Source organism: Tursiops truncatus, chromosome 3 (genome assembly GCF_011762595.2).
Source record: "Tursiops truncatus isolate mTurTru1 chromosome 3, mTurTru1.mat.Y, whole genome shotgun sequence".
In the NCBI taxonomy this organism is placed as follows: domain Eukaryota; kingdom Metazoa; phylum Chordata; class Mammalia; order Artiodactyla; family Delphinidae; genus Tursiops; species Tursiops truncatus.
Window position 1 is genome coordinate 163,322,507 of NC_047036.1, and position 21,919 is coordinate 163,344,425.

General features: G+C 40.7%; 1 long non-coding RNA gene and 1 other non-coding gene across 2 annotated transcripts in view; one reads left to right on the top strand and one right to left on the bottom strand.

The window, feature by feature from the left end:
* The window catches only part of LOC141278387 (uncharacterized), a 120,644-nt gene that overhangs the window by 32,644 nt on the left and 66,081 nt on the right, over positions 1 to 21,919 (bottom strand). The window lies entirely within an intron of this gene.
* TRNAR-CCU (transfer RNA arginine (anticodon CCU)) lies at positions 293 to 365 on the top strand. Its single transcript has one exon. It is a non-coding gene; the product is annotated as a tRNA-Arg (tRNA).

Here is a 21,919-nt window from a genome sequence, read left to right on the forward strand (position 1 = left end):
TATTAAAGAGCAAAGGAAAGCCAAATTCTGTCCATTTTTAGTGCTAACTTACATTTTCTTAGCACTGTAAAGATTGTCATTTCACAATTATTAGTCTCCCTTTTGACGTCCCTGCAAGTCATTCCTTCCATCATTTCTAACGTCTTAACGAGAAGGTTAACCATGGTAGAAGAGGTTATTACCCAAACGTACAGAGCTCACAGTAATGGAATCTCAGTTTTGAAAGCCTAATGTATGCCACCAACTTATCACTTGTCAAAATTTTAAACTCAGAATAACACTGCAAGGGACTTCCCTGGTGGTCCAGTGGCTAAGACTCTGTGCTCCTAATGCAAGGGGCCCAGGTTCAATCCCTGGTCAGGGAACTAGAACCCACATGCCACAACTAAAGATACTGCATGCTGCAACTGAAGAGCCCATATGCTGCAGCTAAGACCTGACACAGCCAAATAAATAATTTTTTTAAAAAAGAAGAATAACACTGCAAGAAATTACTCACTTTGAAAGAAAATATGGCATCAAATTTCACAGATGACTCAAGTGGCAATATGTTCTATTTATGTTACATTCTGGAAAGGCATACATAGGGATCTAAACCATCAGTCAGTGGTGAAGGGGTTTGGTAGAAAGGGGCATCACAAAAATGTTCTTTTGGGGTGATGGAGTATAACCCATCTTTTGGTGGTAACGTTACTGTACATTTGTGAAAACTCACAACTACACTTAAAATATGGTATATATAGGTATTTAAAATAACTAACAAAAAGCAATGCTTTCACATGCTAGGAAAATGTTAATCTTTACTGAATCTTGATTTTTACATGTGCAACAGTTATTTCCACCACCTTTTGGTACTACTTACAAAGAATTGAAGGACCAGGAAGAAGGACTCAGTCCTCAACAGGCCTCTCTTGAAATCTCAATTTAGAAAACACCCTCTAGGGCTGCACTGGCCCTCATCTCATAACAGGAGTGGAGTGAGAGGGCTCCCAGATCTTTTGAGTTTAAGTTAGGTTCCACGGTCAGATCTTTGGAAGTACTATGGTTCTGAAACATAAAGGTGTATCCCACAGTCTCCCCAAGTGGAATCTGCCTGGGAACATCCTAATTCATGATCATCAGCATCATATCTTTTCCAGGCTCATCTTTAGGCCATTTCCAGCTCTACATTTTCCAGCTCAAGCCTACTCTGTGCCCCCTACTGGCAAACATCTTTAGAAATCCACACCTGCCCCACTCTGGAAAATTTCTCTGTGGCAACACCAGGGGGTTGTGAGCCGAGATGGTGGAAGAAACAGTGGTCAAACCCATGTCATGGGTACATACCTCTCAGCTGCAACAATCCCAGGTGTCCCATAATTATCATCTCTACTTGCTTACAAAATACTTAAACATCAGCAGATTTTGAACAGGAAAACAAAAGGATCTAGACTCTGACCAAATAACAGGCACTACGTTAGCGTTGCCCTCCCCACACTCCTACACCACAAAGGCCCTAGCAGCCACCCCTCATGCCTCTCAAGTCTCTAAACCACCCATGATGGCCATAAACCAGGACATTCTGGTGTAAGAAACTATTCTCAGCCTAGTGCTAAACACAGAGCAGCCACTGTTGGTAATGGACACAGTCTGGAAATGGAGGATCTCAGAGGCCCTGAGCTGATGATTCAGTGTAGCCAGGTTTCCATTTTGTCTTGAGTCGTGAAGCCAGGATCCCTCAGGCTTTTTTCACCACAGAGGCTTCCTCATTGAAAGGATAATGGTACCTATAGGATAAAGCCAAAATTGGGACCTCTGGCACATCTCAACTACAGGAGAAAGTGTGTTCCCTTCTGAGTAATGCAGTTGTTCTGGAGGAGGTCACCCCTTTTCTAGACTCATTGGCCATTTGGAGAGTCGCTTAGGATCACATGAAGGACCATGAGAGTTCATATACTTTATAGACCATGTGCTACCACCACACCGATGGAGTCCACTGGAGAGAATGGCAGGTTCTGCCCCCGATCAAAGAAGATATCCCTGATAAAAACTGCACCCAAGCATCCGCTCAAATTCCAGCAAGCACACTAGCACTACAGGATGCCCTGGCCAATAGTCAAACTCATCTGCACATTTTCACAGATCCTCTGACCGTTGCCAATGATCTTGCTATCCAGTCCCACCAATAGTGACAAGAACTCCTTATCACCACTCTGGAATAAAGAACTCTGGGAATGTCTTGCTTCACAGTTACCCAATCAAGGTCACTCCTAACTCTGCACATATGAAACTCTGCACTCCCAACTCTGCACATAAGAAACCTCTCAAACCTGATGGTATTAATCTTGTCTCTGTGGGCCCATGATGTGTGAAACCGTTGAGAGACCTCTACCCTAAAGCTCTAGGCTAAAGCTCTACCCTAAAGCCCATAAGCTCTAGAATGCAAGGGACTCCCCTCTGCCATGGCTAACTTACTAACTGTCAAGTGTACCTGATAAGGAAAACAATGCCCCTAGTAGTATAATCAATGGACATAAGTTGCAGGCTGAGGAAGGGGTCCCTACAGCTGATGGAAAATAGACCTAATAGGACCCTTCATCCCCTCAGCAGGACTACTTGCTATGCTCTGACCATGGTATATACTTATATAGACATACTCCTCACTTATCCTATTAGACACACCACTGATGAAGCCAAAACGGAAGGACTCACCAAGACACTGATGTGACCTACTCATTTCTCAAAAACAAACCAAAAAAACCCTCAAGACACTGGGCTCTAGAAAAAGGCATTCTGTGGCACTTTTACTTCTTATGACCCCAGGATACAGCCCTCATAGAAGTTAGAATGGCTTCCTTAGACAAACTGTGTTAACTCCTAAATGAGTCTTCCTGCTGTTTGAGGCATTAGTTAGACCCTCCCACCCACCCCCCACCTCGGTACATGGGCCCATTACTTTGTTCTGATCCTCAGGCTTAGTGACACCTTATAAATAGAGGCCTTTCTGCACGAGACATTTCTGTCAAATGGTCATTCTCAACAATCCTTTTGTTTACTGTAAGAGTTTCCAGTAGCAAACACTCATATCCCACCACCGGACCTTCCTCCTAACACCACCTATACTCTGTACCCTGGATGTCAATATTTTATTTGGGGCATCCTCCTTCATAACACGCTGTGGCCCTTCCCAACACAAATGTGTTTTCCTACCGATTGCACTCACTGTCCTGAGAGTCACTGGCATTGCCCAGGGTACACACGATGCCATTCAACAAACTCACATCGCTGATCCCAGTCAAGAAATGTCTGAAACACTCTAAACACATGCAGCAGGCAACTAACATTCTAGAGACTTTCCATGAAGGGGAACTCCCTGGCAGCCATGGTGGCTGATAACTAGTTGGCTTTAGACTATTGGCCACCCGGGGAAAGTTCTGTTCCCTTAAAGGATTGCTTGCTGCCTGTGGGTAAACAACATGGCAAGGGGCCACCAATAACATGAGAAAACAAATGAAAATAATGAATAACATAACTAAGGTAATTGAATTGAGTTCTGGAACCCCACTGACATATTTTCCTGGATTTCTCCAACTCCTTAGGATGACTGGAATTGGAATGCTTTTTTCAAGACTTCCTCATCTTAACATGTTGCTTTTCACATGGCTACTCAAATTCTTGTGAGATGTGGCATAATTCCGTCCACAATCATCAGGAGTGACTTTAATAAAGACACTGATTCCACTTTCAATGTGTGACTGTTAATTGGTTTTAGATACTCACCCTGCCTGGTCCGCAATAGGCAATCAAGTTACAAAGGTAGACACATGCCTCTTTTCTCTTTGTGCCAGTGGATAGGAGGGTCAAACCCTGAATACCCAAACTCAACTCTTTGATACATTAGAGGCCCAACCCACTCTCCTCTTTGCTGCAGCCACCTGCACCCACTTACACTTGCCCTACTCTCCTAAAAATTGCCTTTGCGGAATAAACCGGGAGCAGAAGCCACTCGAGCCAGTAAACTGTAGGAACACATGAATTGCTGGAGACACAGTGTAAACTAGCTCGAGAATTAAAAGGTCTGCAGAACCCAGTCTTAGAGGGCCACCCACAATTCATGAATTCTTCCTGAAGGAGCCAAACCATGTTCTTACCATAAATATTTTTTTTTAAAAATTGCCTCATGCTTCATGCAGCAAACAGGGAAATATTTTGATATATACACAGTGCATTCTGTTCTTTGCATCTTAGGCTATTTCTCAAAGGAAACTAGCTTGCCAACGCTTTATCTGATTAGAGAAAGAGCAATTATGCAACTCCAGCCCTTTTCAGCTTTCCTCTCTGATTTAAAAAAAAAAAAAGGAAAAAAAGAAGGGCTGAGAACTTTCTCTGATTTTCATAGTCCAGTCCATAGAAACAGTCCTATGCACAGTCTCCTCCACCAAAACACTGCAGGCTCAATCATAACATAATAGAACATATTCCATCCCAAAGACCTTACCTAATATATCATTAGGGTCCCAATACAGTAACAGTGGATTAAAACAGAGAGCTGCAAGACATAGACTCTACTCAAGAATGAGCTTCTGGGAGTACTCAAACACGAGGAAGAAAAATTCAAGGGCACTAGAGGATATTGAAGCTCCTGATACTTACAGCTATGTCAAGCATTAAACATACTCTAATCTCCTGTTCAAGAACACATAAAACCTCACACTAAAGACCTATTTACCTCAAATTACCTGATACATCTGGTTTTCAACCAAAAATTAGAAGGCATACTAAAAGGTAAGAGAAAACACATTGTATGGAAACAACCTAAGTGCCCATCATCCGATGAATGGATAAAGAAGATGTGGCACATATATACAATGGAATATTACTCAGCCATAAAAAGAAACGAAATTGAGCTATTTGTAATGAGGTGGATAGACCTAGAGTCTGTCATACAGAGTGAAGTAAGTCAGAAAGAGAAAGACAAATACCATATGCTAACACATATATATGGAATTTAAGGGAAAAAATGTCATGAAGAACCTAGGGGTAAGGCAGGAATAAAGACACAGACCTACTAGAGAACGGACTTGAGGTTATGGGGAGGGGGAAGGGTGAGCTGTGACAGGGCGAGAGAGAGTCATGGACATATACACACTAACAAACGCAGTAAGGTAGATAGCTAGTGGGAAGCAGCCGCATGGCACAGGGATATTGGCTCGGTGCTTTGTGACAGCCTGGAGGGGTGGGATAGAGAGGGTGGGAGGGAGGGAGACGCAAGAGGGAAGAGATATGGGAACATATGTATATGTACAACTGATTCACTTTGTTATAAAGCAGAAACTAACACACCATTGTAAAGCAATTATACCCCAATAAAGATGTTAAAAAAATAAATAAATAAAGTAATGGAAAAAAAAAGAGAAAACACATTGTGAATAGAGAAAGCAATCATCAAAACAATACTCAGGTACAGGAGAGATTTTTGAATGACCCGACTATTAATTTAAAATAACTATTAATTTCACACAAAGCTGATTTCAGAACAAGGAAAATTATCAGGGAGAAAGAGGGGCATTACATACAGATAAAAAGTGCCAATTCTCCAGGAAGACATAATAAGCCTTTATTATACATGTGCTGAAACAGACTGACAGAATAAGTGATGCAAAAATGTAAAAAACTGGAATATGAGGTAGACAAATCTACAATTCTAACTGAACATTTCAATGTCACTGTCAGTAACTGACAAATCCTGCAGGCAGAAAGTCAGTAAACATATTTTTGAAGAGAACAGTACCATCAATCAACTGGTTTTATTTGATATTTATAGAATACATCATCCAACAACAGCAGACTAGCCATTCTTCTCAAGATAACATGGAACATTTACCAGATAGACCACATTCTGGGCCATAAAACACGCCTGAAAAGTAAAGAATAGAAGTCCTACAAATAGGGAGAGATGGAGGGAGAGGGAGAGATGGAGGGAGAGGGAGAGACATGGAGGGAGGGAGGGAGGGTTTATTATATCCTATAATATGGTTTATTATAGGATATTGAATATAGTTCCCTGTGCTATACAATAAGACCCTGCTGTTTATCTATTTTATATATAGTATATTTTATCTGCTAATCCCAAACTCCTAATTTATCCCTCCCCTACCCCCTTTCCCCTTTGGTAACCATAAGTTTGTTTTCTATATCTGTGAATCTGTTTTTGTTTCATAAGTTCATTTGTATCACAGTTTAGATTCCACATGTAAGTGATATCTTATGGTATTTGTCTTTCTCTTTCTTCACGTAGTATGATAATCTGTAGGTCCATCCATTCTGCTGCAAGTCCTAATGACCTCATTTTAATTCAATCACTTCTTTAAAGACTCTATCTCCAAATACACTCACATTCAGAGGTACTGGGGGTTAGGGCTTCAACATATGAATTTCGGGGGGACACAGTTCAGGTCATAAGACAACTCAAAAGTCTATCAACAAATGGATAGACAAAAAACTGTCTTCCATCTCTACAATGGAGTACCATGTAGCAATAAAGAGGGGCAAATGACATTGATGCATGGTGACATGGATGCATGTCACAGACACAAAACAATAGATACTATATGATTCCATTGGTATGAAATTCTCAGGCGAAACTAATGCTTAGTAACAGAAATCAGAACTGTGACCATCTCTTAATGGGGATGGGACCCACTTGCGAGGGGTGCCAGGCAGGTGATGGGAATTTTCTCCATCTTGATCTGGGCGGTTGATGACACAGACAAATACACACATTAAAAAATCCAGCTACCCTTAAAAAAAAGAGTCAGACCCTTAAAAAAAATCCAGCTGTACATATAAGATCTTTACATTTTAATAATAAAATCTGGAGAGGCACAAAGCAAAGATCAGAGTCACTCTATCCCAATTCTCTGCTTTATTTTGATTGTAGAAGTTCTCACTCTTTCAAATCCCCTTGTTCGTTGTGGAGTTTGCCTGCCTGCCTTGTTCTTGAGACAGGCCGGGGCGGCATTGGTCTGTCTTATTGCTACATGCATGCCCAGCCCCGGAACCAGGACTGTAACAGTCAGCAGTAGATCAGTGGTTATGTGACGATGTCTGTGTAAGTTTTTGATTAGTAGTTGCAAACGATTGCATGTCAGTGTGGACAAAGCTCACAGGCATATTACACATGTGCCTGACCATGGTCACTGTGGTGATGATGGGGTGTTAGAAAGGCTTCCTTATGACACAGAAAGAGGAAACAAGTGCTGACAATTCGTTTTGGCTGTCGTGAGATTCAATGTCTTTTTTTCTATAGCTTGCTTTTTAAAAACTGCAAACATGCTTGAGGGAGAAAAGCAGGTTGCAGATAGATATGTGTGGTAGAATAGATTAACCTAATGTGTTTTTGTTGTTGTTGTTTTCTTTTTGTGGTACACGGGCCTCCCACTGTTGTGGCCTCTCCCGCTGCGAAGCACAGGCTCCAGATGCACAGGCTCAGCGGCCATGGCTCACGGGCCCAGCCGCTCCGAAGCATGTGGGATCTTCCCAGACCGGGGCACGAACCCGTGTCCCCTGCATCGGCAGGCGGACTCTCAACCACTGCGCCACCAGGGAAGCCCTAACCTAATGTTTTTAAAGACACAGAATAACTGAGTTTAGGGACAAAAGATAACTGTGGAAAAACCTGGACAGGAAGGAGACAGACCAACACTTTCATAGTGGTTGTGTCTGGGGAAGCAGCAGACGGGGATCCGAGATGGCACACAAATGGGCTTCAGCTGTTCCTTGAATACTTATTTAACTAAATAAAGACAAAAAGAAAAACACCCTGCTGTTGTGGAAAACAGTATGACAGGTCCACAAAAAATTAGAAATAGAATTACTGTAGAATAGAAATATAACCCAGCAATTCTACTGGGAATTGCAAGTGTGGTCTCAGGACTTCCCTGGCAATCCAGTGGTTAAGACTCCACGCTTCCATTGCAGGGGGCATGGGTTCGATCCCTGGAACTAAGATCCCACATGCCATGCAGCATGGCCAAAAGATTAAAAAAAAGGGGGGGTCTCAAACAAATATTTGTACATCCACATTCATAGCAGCATGATTCACACTAGCCAAAAGGTGGAAGCAACCACAGTGTCCATCAACGGATGAATGAACAAAACGTGGTCCATTCATACAATGGAACATTATTCAGTCTTAAAAACGAGGGGGCTTCCCTGGTGGCGCAGTGGTTGAGAGCCCACCTGCTGATGCAGGGGACACGGGTTCGTGCCCCAGCCCAGGAAGATCCCACATGCCGTGGAGTGGCTGGGCCTGTGAGCCATGGTAGCTGAGCCTGCATGTCTGGAGCCTGTGCTCTGCAACGGGAGAGGCCACAGCAGTGAGAGGCCCGCGTACCGCAAAAACAAACAAACAAAAAATAAACACGAGGGACTTCCCTGGTGGTGCAGTGGTTAACAATCCGGCTGCCAATGCAGGGGACACAGGTTCGAGCTCTGGTCTGGGAAGATCCCACATGCCGTGGAGCAACTAAGCCCATGCACCACAACTACTGAGCCTGCACTCTAGAGCCCGCAAGCCACAACTACTGAACCCGCATGCCACAACTACTGAAGCCCGCGTGCCTAGAGCCTGTGCTCCGCAACAAGAGAAGCCACCGCAGTGAGAAGCCCACTCACTTCAACGAAGAGTAACCCCTGCTCGCCACAACTAGAGAAAGCCCGTGCACAGCCAAAAATAAATGTTTATTTAAACAATAATTTTAAAGACTATTAAAAAAAATAGGAAGGAACTTTTGAGAATTCCCTGGCGGTCTAGTGGTTAGGACTCTGTGCTCTCACCACTAAGCGCCTGGGTTCAATCCCTGGTTGGGGAACTAAGATCCCACAAGCTGTGCAGTGTAGCCAAAAAAAACCCAAAAGGCTAAAGTATTTTTAAAAAAAAAAAGAGAGGAGGAACTTCTGACACTTGCTACAATGTGGATGTACCTTGAGGACATCATGCTCAGTGAAATAAGTCAGTCACAAAGAGCAAATACTGTGTGATTCCACTCATATGAGGTCTCTAAAGGAGTCAAATCCAGAGAGACAGAAAGCAGAATGGTGGGTGCCAGGGGCTGAGGTTGGGGAGGGATGAGGAGTTAGTGGGGGGTTTTTTGCTTTTTTTGTTTTAATTGAAGTATAGTTGATTTACAATGTTGTGTTTATTTCTACCATACTGCAAAGTGATTCAGTTATACATATATATATTCCTTTTCATATTCTTTTCTATTATGGTTTATCGCAAAATATTGAATACAGTTCCCTGTTCTATATAGTAGGACCTTGTTGTTTACCCATCCTATATATCACAGCTTACACCTGCTAACCCCAAACTCCCAGTTCTTCCCTCCCCCAACACCCCTCCTCCTTGGAGACCACAAGTCTGTTCTCTATGTCTATGAGTCTGTTTCTGTTTCTTAGGTAAGTTCCTTTGTGTCATATTTTAGATTCCACACGTAAGTGATATCATATGGTATTTGTCTTTCTCAGTCTGACTGACTTTGCTTAGTATGATAATCTCTAGGTCCATCCATGTTGCTGGAAATGGCATTAGTTCACTCTTTTTATGGCTGAGTAATATTCCATTGTGTATACATACCACATATTTTTTAAAATTTTATTTTATTGAAGTATAGTTGATTTACAATGTTGTATTAATTTCTGCTGTACAAAGTGATTCAGTTATAAATATATATACATTCTTTTTCATATTCTTTTCCCTTACGGTTTATCACAGGATACTGAATATAGTTCCCTGTGCTATATAGTAGGACCTTGTTGTTTATCCATTCTCTATACAGTAGTTTGCATCTGTTAATCCCAAACTCCCAATCCATCCCTCCTCCACACCCCTAGGAGTTGGTGTTTAATGGGGACAGAGTTTCAGTTTCACAAGATGAAGAGAGTTCTGGAGATGGATGCTACTGATAGTTCCACAACGTGAAATTACTTAGTGCCATTGAACTGTACACTTAGAAACGGTTAAGATGGTTTAAAATTTTTTTTAAATCTCAGTCATGATTCTTGACTGAATAAATTAGATCATTAAGGATTACAAAATGATTACCTCAGTTTATTCTTTCACCTACATTTATTAATTGTCATTCTATTGGAAATAGAGCTTTCTTCTGATCAGCAGGCATGATCTGGTTATCGTGAAACACAGTCCCTGCTGGAAAGAAGGGAAAAGAGTCAATGATTTAAAAATGTGGCATTTGTAGGAATTCCCTGGTGGTCCAGTGATTAGGACTCAGGGATTTCATTGCCGGGGCCTGGGTTCGATCCCTGGTCAGTGAACTAAGATCCCATAAGCCGCGCTGTGCAGCCGGAAAAAAAAAATTGGCATTTGTGAATAGTCACTTCAAATGGTAATGAGGTTTTTGTGTGTGTGTGTGTGTGTTTGTTTGTTAATTTTATTTATTTATTTTTGGCTGTGTTGGGTCTTCATTGCAGTGCACGTGCTTCTCATTGCATGGCCTCTCTTGTTGCGGAGCACAGGCTCTAGGTACGCGAGCTTCAGTAGTTGTGGCACGTGGGCTCTAGAGCACAGGCTCAGTAGTTGTGGCACACGGCCTTAGTTGCTCCATAGCATGTGGGATCTTCCCAGACCAGGGCTCGAAGCCGTGTACCCTGCATTGGCAGGTGGATTCTTAACCACTGCATAACCAGGTAAGTCCAGTAATGAGGTTTTGAGCACCAGTGGATTTCCATTGATTAAATGTACTCCAATCTGCAGCCACTGTGGAAGACAGTATGGAGGTTCCTCAGAAAACTAAAAATAGAATTACCTCGGGGGTTACTTACAATTTGGGACCTCCCTGGAGGTCCAGTGGTTAAGACTTCACCTTCCAATTCAGGGGGTGTGGGTTCGTTCCCTGGTCAGGGAGGTAAGATCCCACATGCCTTGCGGCCAAAAAGCCAAAACATAAAACAAAAGCAATATTGTATCAAATTCAGTAAAGACTTTAAAAATGGTCCACATCAAAAAAAATCTTAAAAAAAAATTATCATATGATCCAGCAATCCTGGGCATATATCCAGACAAAACTCTAATTCAAAAAGATACATCCACCCCTATGTTCATTGCAGCACTATTCACAATAGCCAAGACATGGAAACAACCTAAATGTCCATCAACAGATGAATGGATAAAGAAGATGTGGTATATATATATATATATATATATATACACACACACACACACACACATACACACACAATGGAATATTACTCAGCCATTTAGAAAAAGAATGAAATAATGCCATTTGTAGCAACATGGATGCAGCTAGAGATTATCATACTAAGTGAAATAAGTCAGAAAGAGAAAGACAAATACCACATGTTATCACTTATATGTGGAATCTAAAATATGGCACAAATGAACCTATCTATGAAATAGAAACAGACAGACATAGAGAACAGACTTATGGTTGCCGATGGGGAGGGGGAATGGGGGAGGGATGGACTGCAAGTTTGGGCTTAGTAGATGCAATCTATTACATATAGAATGTATAAACAAGGTCCTACTGTACAGCACAGGGAACTATAGTCAACATCCTGGAATAAACCATAATAGAAAAGAATATTTTAAAAATGTATATATGTGTATAACTGAGTACAGCAGTACTTTGCTGTACAGCAGAAATTAACATAGCATTGTAAATCAACTATACTTCAATTAAAAATTAATTTAAAATAAATAAACAACATTCGTAAATAAAAACCCAACAAGGGTTTAAAATCAAGATTGAAAGTTACTTCACCACAGTGGAGTTAAAAAAAAAAAAAGGACAATGCAGAATATCACAATATATTGGTACCTCACCTTCACAACAAAAATATTTTTCTGTCTTTCACTACATTACAGATTTCATATGCATTCATTTAAGTTTATTTCATATCTTTACTATCTGATGTAACAGATGCATCTAATGATAATGATGACAATGAGTGTCTGTGTTGCCAGGATGCATGTAGAAAAGAGGATGTACCTAAGTAGTTTTAACCCTCCACTATGGTTTAGGGGGTGAAACAGAAAATCAGCTTTGCAACGGAAATAGTCTATATTAATTTTTAACTGGATATTTTTCTAATAAACATCTGGAGTTAGGCTGTTATAAAATTATAAAACAGACTCACAACTGTGACATTTAGCATTCTGGACCTAGGCCTGGCCTGCTCCTGAGGCTTTGTCCTTGTGAATTACACCTACTGGTTGACACTTGGTGTGGTACTTCTCCAGGAAGGGAAGGCTCACAGACAGTTAATTCCCCGAAACTCAGCAGCAGCCACTACGTAGATAAATGCTCATGATTTGTTTGGTTGAGGGATTTCTACAAAAAAAATGTACTTTTAATAAAATAATAGCATAGAGGACTTCCCTGGTGGCGCACTGGATAAGACTCTGTGCTCCCAATGCAGGGGGCCCGGGTTTGATCACTGGTCAGGGAACTAGATTCCCACATGCATGCCGCAACTAAGATTTCGCATGCCACAACTAAGGAACCCACGAGCCACAACCAAGGAGCCTGCCTGCCTCAACTAAGGAGCCCATGTGCTGCAACTAAGGAGCCTGCAACTGCAACTAAGACCCAGCACAACCAAATAAATAAATAAATATTTTTAAAATAAATAAAATAATAGCATAAATATAGTAGACTTTAAAATACTTTCAGCCCAGAAGATTTAAAGAAAAAAGCTACATAGACATTATTGAGCAGACTGATGTGAAACTGTCAGTGCCTATTTAAATAACTATTGTTTTGTAAGCTTAAAAAAAAATACATTCACACCTATGCTGACAGCAGCACTACTCACAATAGCCAAGACATGGAAACAACCTAAATGTCTGTCAGCAAATGAATGGATAAAGAAAATGTGGTACAAATGCACAATGGAATACTACTCAGACATTAAAAAGAACGAAATAATGCATTTGCAGCAACATAGGTGCAACTAGAAATTATCATACTAAGTAAGGTCAGTCAGAAAGAGAAAGACAAATACCATGTGATATTGCTTATATGTGGAATCTAAAATATGACACAAATGGACTTATCCACAAAACAGAAACAGACTCACAGACATTGAGAACAGACTTGCAGTTGCCAAGGGAGGGGCCGAGGGGGGAGGAATGGAGTGGGAGTTTGGGGTTAGCAGATGCAAACTATTATATACAGAATGAATAAACAAACAAGGTCCTACTATATAGCATGGGAAACTATACTCAATATCCTGTGATAAACCATAATGGAAACAAATATGAAAAAGAATGTATAGGGAATTCCCTGGTGGTCCAGTGGTTAGGACTCCATGCTTCCACTGCAGGGTCCCTGGTTGGGGAACTAAGATCCTGCATGCTGTGTGGTGCAGCCAAAAAAAAAAAAAGAATGTGTGTGTGTGTGTGTGTGTGTGTGTGTGTGTGTGTGTATATATATACACACACACACACACACACACATGTGTAACTGAATCACTTTGCTGTGCAGCAGAAATTAACACAACATTGTACGCCAACTCTACTTCAATTTAAAAAAAAGAACTGCTGTCATCAAAAAGTCTACAAATAATAAATGCTGAAGAGGATGTGGAGAAAAGGGAACCCTCATATACCATTGGTGGGAATATAAATTGGTGCAGCCACTATGGAAAACAGTATGGAGGTTCCTTAAAAAACTAAAAATAGAACTACCATATGATCCAGCAATTCCATTCCTGGTCATATCTGGGAAAAATGAAAACTCTAATTTGAAAAGATATATGCACCCCAATGCTCATAGTAGCACTATTTATAATAGCCAAAATATGGATGCAACCCAAGTGCCCATCATCGGATGAATGGATAAAGATGTGGCACATATATACAATGGAATATTACTCAGCCATAAAAAGAAATGAAATTGAGCTATTTGTAATGAGGTGGATAGACCTAGAGTCTGTCATACAGAGTGAAGTAAGTCAGAAAGAAAAAGACAAATACCGTATGCTAAGACATATGTATGGAATTTAAGAAAAAAAAATGTCATGAAGAACCTAGGGGTAAGACAGGAATAAAGACACAGACCTACTGGAGAACGGACTTGAGGATATGGGGAGGGGGAAGGGTGAGCTGTGACAGGGCGAGAGAGAGTCATGGACATATACACACTAACAAACGTAGTAAGGTAGATAGCTAGTGGGAAGCAGCCGCATGGCACAGGGATATTGGCTCGGTGCTTTGTGACAGCCTGGAGGGGTGGGAAAGGGAGGGTGGGAGGGAGGGAGACGTAAGAGGGAAGACATATGGGAACATATGTATATGTATAACTGATTCACTTTGTTATAAAGCAGAAACTAACACACCACTGTAAAGCAATTATACCCCAATAAAGATGTTAAAAAAAAAAGATGTGGTATATACACACACACACACACACACACACACACACACACACACACACACACACAATGGAATATTACTCAGCCATAAAAAAGAACGAGATATTGCCATTTGCAGCAACGTAGATGGACCTAGAGAATATCATGCTAAGTGAAATAAGTCAGACACAGAAATAGAAATACTGTATGATATCACTTATATGTGGAATCTAAAACATAATACAAATGAATCTATATACAAAACAGAAACAGACTTACAGATGCAGAAAACAAACTTATTGTTACCAAAGGGAGCAGGGAGGAAGGGAGGGAGAAATTAGGAATATGGGATTAACATAAAAAAACCACTATATGTAAAAATAGATAAGAAACAAAAATTTACTGTATAGCACAGGGAATTATACCCAATATCTTGTAATAACCTATAATGGAATATAATCTGAAAAAAACTTGAATCACTATACTGTACACCTGAAACTAAAACAACCTTGTAAATCGACTATACTTCAATAAAAATTAAAATTAAAAAAATAATAAAAATGAATGTATATGCAAAACAAAAACAGACTCACAGATATAGAAAACAAACCAGTGGGTATCAGTAGGTAGAGGGAAGCAGTGAGGGGCAGTTAGGGGTATGGAATCAAGAGGTACAAACTGCTATATATAAAATTCATGTGCAACAAGGATACATTGTATAGCACAAGGAATTATAGCTATTATCTTGTAATAACTTTTAATGGAGTATAATCTTTAAAAATATTGAATCACTATGCTGTACACATAAAAGTAATATAATATTGTAAATCAACTATACTTCAATTAAAAAAAGAAAATCAATAATGTAATCTTCCACTGTAGGAAACTAGGGTAAGACGAATTAGAAGAAATAAGATGATCAGAACATAAATCAATGAAATTAAAATAACAGGGAGTTTTTAATAGAGAAAATCCATAAAAACCAAAGCTAATTCTTTGGAAAGGTCAATGAAATTGATAAACTTCTAGCCAGGCTAGCCAAGAAAAAAAGAGAAGGCACAAATTATTAATATCATAAATGAAAGTGAAGCCATCACAAATGATCTCATTGGCAGTAAGGGATAACAAAGGAGTATTATGAACAATTCCATGCCCACAAAGTTGATAATGTAGATCAACGGAACCAATTTACTGAAAGACACAATCTACTAAAACCCCCGAAAAGAAACAGGTAATCTGAATAGACCTATATCTATTAAAGTAATTGAATCAATAATTGATGACCTTCTAAAAATAAGAAAGCACCAGGCCCAGATGAATTCACTGGTAAATTCTACCAAACACTTAAGAATTATATCAATTCTCTTCATTCTTTTCCACAAAACAGAAGCAGAGGGAATACTCCCTAAATCATTCTATAAGGCCACCATTACCTTAATACCAAAACCAGAAAAAGACATAAAAAAGGAGAAATTCAGATTATTATCTCTCATGAACATAGATGCAAAATCCTCAACAATAATAGCAAACTGGATCGAACAATGTATAAATAGAATTATAGACCATGACCAACTATAGACCATGACCAACTGGAGTTTATTCCAGGTATGCAAGGGTAGATCAACATTCAAAACTCAATTAAAGTAATCCATCACATCAACAGGCTAAAAGAGAAGTCATAGAATCATATCAATAGATGAAGAACAAGCATTTGAAAAAATCCAACACCCATTCCTGATTTCAAAACAAAACTATCAGCCTTCTAGGAATAGAATGGAAATTCCTCAACTTCACAATGAACACGTAAGAAACCTTTCAGCTAATATCATACTTAATAGAGAGAAACTAAACCCTTCCTCCTCCCACCCTGAAAACTGGGAACAAAATAAGGATGTTCTCTCTCACCACTCTTATTCATACTAGAAATCCTAGCTAAGGTTTTGGGGGAAGATGGCGGAAGAGTAAGATGCGGAGATCACCTTCCTCCCCACAGATACAACAGAAATACATCTACACGTGGAACAACTCCTACAGAACACCCACTGAACGCTGGCAGAAGATCTCAGACCTCCCAAAAGGCAAGAAATTCCCCACGTACCTGGGTAGGGCAAAAGAAAAAAAACAGAGACAAAAGAATAGGGACGGGACATGCACCAGTGGGAGGGAGCTGTGAAGGAGGAAAGGTTTCCACACACTAGAAGCCCCTTCGTGGGTGGAGACTGTGGGTGGCAGAGAGGGGGAGAAGCTTCAGAGCTGCGGAGGAGAGCACCGCAACAGGGGTGCAGAGGGCAAAGCGGAGAGCTTCCTACACAGAGGAACAGTGCTGACCAGCACTCACCAGCCCGAGAGGCTTGTCTGCTCACCCGCCAGGGTGGGTGGGGCTGGGAGCTGAGGCTCGGGCTTCGGTCGGATCGCAAGGAGAGGACTGGGGTTGGCGGCGTGAACACAGCCTGAAGCGGGATAGTGCACCACACGTAGCTGGGAGGGATTCCGGGGAAAAGTCTGGACCTGCCAAAGAGGCAAGAGACTTTTTCTTCCATCTTTGCTTCCTGGTGCGCGAAGAGAGGGGATTAAGAGCGCTGCTTAAAGGAGCTCCAGAGACGGGCGCGAGCCGCGGCTAAAAGCGCGAACCCGAGACTGGCATGAGAGGCTGAGGCCGCTGCTGCCACCACCAAGAAGCCTGTGTGCAAGCACAGGTCACTCTCCACACCGCCCCTCATGGGGGCCTGTGCAGCCTGCCACTGCCAGGGTCCCGTGACCCAGGGACAACTTCCCCGGGAGAACGCACGGCACGCCTCAGGCTAGTGCAACCTCTCGCTGGCCTCTGCCACTGCAGGCTTGCCCCGCACCCCATGCTGCTCCCTCCCCCTAGCCTGAGTGAGCCAGAGCCTCCAAATCAGCTGCTCCCTTAACCCCGCCCTGTCTGAGCGAAGAACATACGCCCTCCGGCGACCTACACGCAGAGGCGGGGGCAAATCCGAAGCTGAACACGGGGAGCTGTGCGAACAGAGAAAGGGAAATTTCCCAGGCAGCCTCAGGAGCAGCGGATTAAATCTCCACAATCAACCTGATGTACCCTGCATCAGTGGAATACCTGAATAGACAACGAATCATCCCAAATTGAGGAGGTGGACTTTGAGAGCAAGATATATTATTTTTTCCCCTTTTCCTCTTTTTCTGAGTGTGTATGTGTATGCTTCTGTGTGAGATTTTGTCTGTATAGCTTTGATTTCACCATTTGTCCTAGGATTCTGTCTGTCCATTTTTTTGTTTGCTTGTTTGTTTGATTGTTTTTTTGTTTTGTTTTTTTCTAACTTAAAAAAATTCTTTTTCTTAATAATTACTTTTTAGTTTTTATTTTAATAACTTTATTTTATCTTACATTACTTTATTTTATCCTCTTTCTTTCTTTCATTCTACTTTTTCTCCCTTTTATTCTGAGCCGTGTGGATGAAAGGCTCTTGGTGCTGCAGCCAGGTGTCAGTGCTGTGCCTCTGAGGTGGGAGAGCCAACTTCAGGACACTGGTCAACAAGAGACCTCCCAGCTCCACATAATATCAAACAGCGAAAATCTTCCAGAGATCTTCATCTCAACACCAGCACCCAGCTTCACTCAACGACCAGCAAGCTACAGTTCTGGACACCATATGCCAAACGACTAGCAAGAGAGGAACACAACCCCACCCATTAGCAGAGAGGCTGTCTAAAATCATAATAAGTCCACAGACACACCAAAACACACCACCAGACGTGGACATGCCCACCAGAAAACAAGATCCAGCCTCATCCACCAGAACACAGGCACTAGTTCCCTCCACCAGGAAGCCTACACAACCCACTCAACCAACCTTAGCCACTGGAGGCAGACACCAAAAATAATGGGAACTACGAACCTGCAGCCTGCAAAAAGGAGACCCCAAACACAGTAAGATAAGCAAAATGAGAAGACAGAAAAACACACACCAGATGAAGGAGCAAGATAAAAACCTACCAGAACTAACAAATGAATAGGAAATAGGCAGACTCCCTGAAAAAAAATTCAGAATAATGATAGTAAAGATAATCCAAAATCTTGGAAATAGAATAGAGAAAATGCAAGAAATATTTAACAAGGGCCTAGAAGAACTAAGAGGAAACAAGCAACGATGAAGAACACAATAAATGAAATTAAAAATACTCTTAAAGGGATCAACAGCAGAATAACTGAGGCAGAAGAACGAATAAGTGACCTGGAAGATAAAATAGTGGAAATAACTACTGCAGAGCAGAATAAAGAAAAAAACATGAAAAGAACTGAGGACAGTCTCAGAGACCTCTGGGACAACATTAATCACACCAACATTTGAATTACAGGGGACCCAGAAGAAGAATAGAAAAAGAAAGGGACTGAGAAAATATTTGAAGAGATTATAGTTGAAAACTTCCCTAATATGGAAAAGGAAATAGTTAATCAAGTCCAGGAAGCACAGAGAGTCCCATACAGAATAAATCCAAGGAGAAACATGCCAAGACACATATTAATCGAACTATCAAAAATTAAATACAAAGATAAATATTAAAAGCAGCAAGGGAAAAACAACAAATAACACACAAGGGAATCCCCATCAGGTTAACAGCTGATTTTTCAGCAGAAACTCTGCAACACAGAAGGGAGTGGCAGTACATATTTAAAGTGATGAAGCAGAAAAACATACAACCAAGCACTGAAATTGAAACTGTGATTAAAAATCTTCCAACAAACAAAAGCCCAGGACCAGATGGCTTCACAGGCGAACTCTATCAAACATTTAGAGAAGCGCTAACACCTATCCTTCTTAAATTCTTCCAAAATATAGAAGAGGGAGGAATACTCCCAAACTCATTCTACAAGGCCACCATCACCCTGATACCAAAACCACACAAAGATGTCACAAAGAAAGAAAATTACAGGCCAATATCACTGATGAACATAGATGCAAAAATCCTCAACAAAATACTAGCAAACAGAATCCAATAGCACATTCAAAGGATCATACACCATGATCAAGTGGGGTTTATTCCAGGAATACAAGGATTCCTCAATATACGCAAATCAATCAACGTGATACACCATATTAACAAATTGAAGGAGAAAAACCATATGATCATCTCAATAGATGCAGAGAAAGCTTTCGACAAAATTCAACACCTATTTATGATAAAAACCCTGCAGAACGTAGGCATAGAGGGAACTTTCCTCAACATAATAAACGCCATATATGACACACCCACAGCCAACATCATCCTCAATGGTGAAAAAATGAAACCATTTCCACTAAGATCAGGAACAAGAAAAGGTTGCCCACTCTCACTACTATCATTCAACATAGTTTTGGAAGTTTTAGCCACAGCAATCAGGGAAGAAAAGGAAATAAAAGGAAACCAAATAGGAAAAGATGAAGTACAGTTGTCACTGTTTGCAGATGACACGATACTATACATAGAGAATCCTAAAGATGCTACCAGGAAACTACTAGAGCTAATCAATGAATTTGGTAAAGTAGCAGGATACAAAATTAATGCACAAAAATCTCTGGCATTCCTATACACTAATGATGAAAAATCTGAAAGTGAAATCAAGAAAACACTCCCATTTACCACTGCAACAAAAAGAATAAAATATCTAGGAATAAACCTACCCAAGGAGACAAAAGACCTTTATGCAGAAAATTATAAGACACTGATGAAAGAAATTAAAGATGATACAAATAGACGGAGAGATATACCATGTTCTTGGATTGGAAGAAACAATATTCTTAAAATGACTCTACTACTCAAAGCAATCTACAGATTCAATGGAATCCCTATCAAACTACCACTGGCATTTTTCACAGAACTAGAACAAAAAATTTCACAATTTGTATGGAAACACAAAAGACCCCGAATAGCCAAAGCAATCTTGAGAACGAAAAGTGGAGCTGGAGGAATCAGGCTGGCTGACTTCAGTCTATACTACAAAGCTACAATAATCAAGACAGTATGGTACTGGCACAAAAACAGAAAGATAGATCAATGGAACAGGATAGAAAGCCCAGAGATAAACCCACGCACATATCGTCACCTTATCTTTGATAAAGGAGGCAGGAAAGTACAGTGGAGAAAGGACAGCCTCTTCTATAAGTGGTTCTGGGAAAACTGGACAGGCACATATAAAAGTATGAGATTAGATTACTCCCTAACACCATACACAAAAATAAGCTCAAAATGGATTAAACACCTAAATGTAAGGCCAGACACTATCAAACTCTTAGAGGAAAGCATAGGCAAAACACTCTATGACATAAATCACAGCAAGATCCTTTTTGACCCACCTCCTAGAGAAATGGAAATAAAAATAAACAAATGGGACCTAATGAAACTTCAAAGCTTTTGCACAGTAAAGGAAACAATAAACAAGAGCAAAAGACAACCCTCAGAAAGGGAGAAAATAATTGCAAATGAAGCAACTGACAAAGGATTAATCTACCAAAATTAAAAGCAGCTCATGCAGCTCAAGAACGAAAAAACAAACAACCCAATTCAAAAATGGGCAGAAGACCTAAATAGACATTTCTCCAAAGAAGATATATAGACTGCCAACAAATACATGAAGAAATGCTCAACATCATTAATCATTAGAGAAATGCAAATCAAAACTACAATGAGATATCATCTCACACCGGTCAGAATGGCCATCATCAAAAAATCTAGAAACAATAAATGCTGGAGACGGTGTGGAGGAAAGGGAACCCTCCTGCACTGTTGGTGGGAATGTAAATTGATACAGCCACTATGGAGAACAGTATGGAAGTTCCTTAAAAATCTACAAATAGAACTACCATATGACCCAGCAATCCTACTACTGGGCATATACCCTGAGAAAACCATAATTCAAACAGAGTCATGTACCAAAATGTTCATTGCAGCTCGATTTACAATAGCCAGGTGATGGAAACAACCTAAGTGCCCATCATCCGATGAATGGATAAAGAAGATGTGGCACGTATATACAATGGAATATTACTCAGCCATAAAAAGAAACGAAATTGAGCTATTTGTAATGAGGTGGATAGACCTAGAGTCTGTCATACAGAATGAAGTAAGTCAGAAAGAAAGAGACAAATACCATATGCTAGCATATATATATGGAATTTAAGAAAAAATGTCATGAAGAACCTATGGGTAAGACAGCAATAAAGACACAGACCTACTAGAGAACGGACTTGAGGATATGGAGAGGGGGAAGGGTAAGCTGTGACAAAGTGAGAGAGAGGCATGGACATATATACACTACCAAACGTAAGGTAGATAGCTAGTGGGAAGCAACCGCATAGCACAGGGAGATCAGCTCGGTGCTTTGTGACCACCTGGAGGGGTGCGACAGGGAGGGTGGGAGGGAGGGAGACGCAAGAGGGAAGAGATATGGAAACATATGTGTATATATAACTGATTCACTTTGTTGTAAAGCAGAAACTAACACACCATTGTAAAGCAATTATACTCCAATAAAGATGTTAAAAAAAAATCAACGCACGGAAATCTCTTGCAT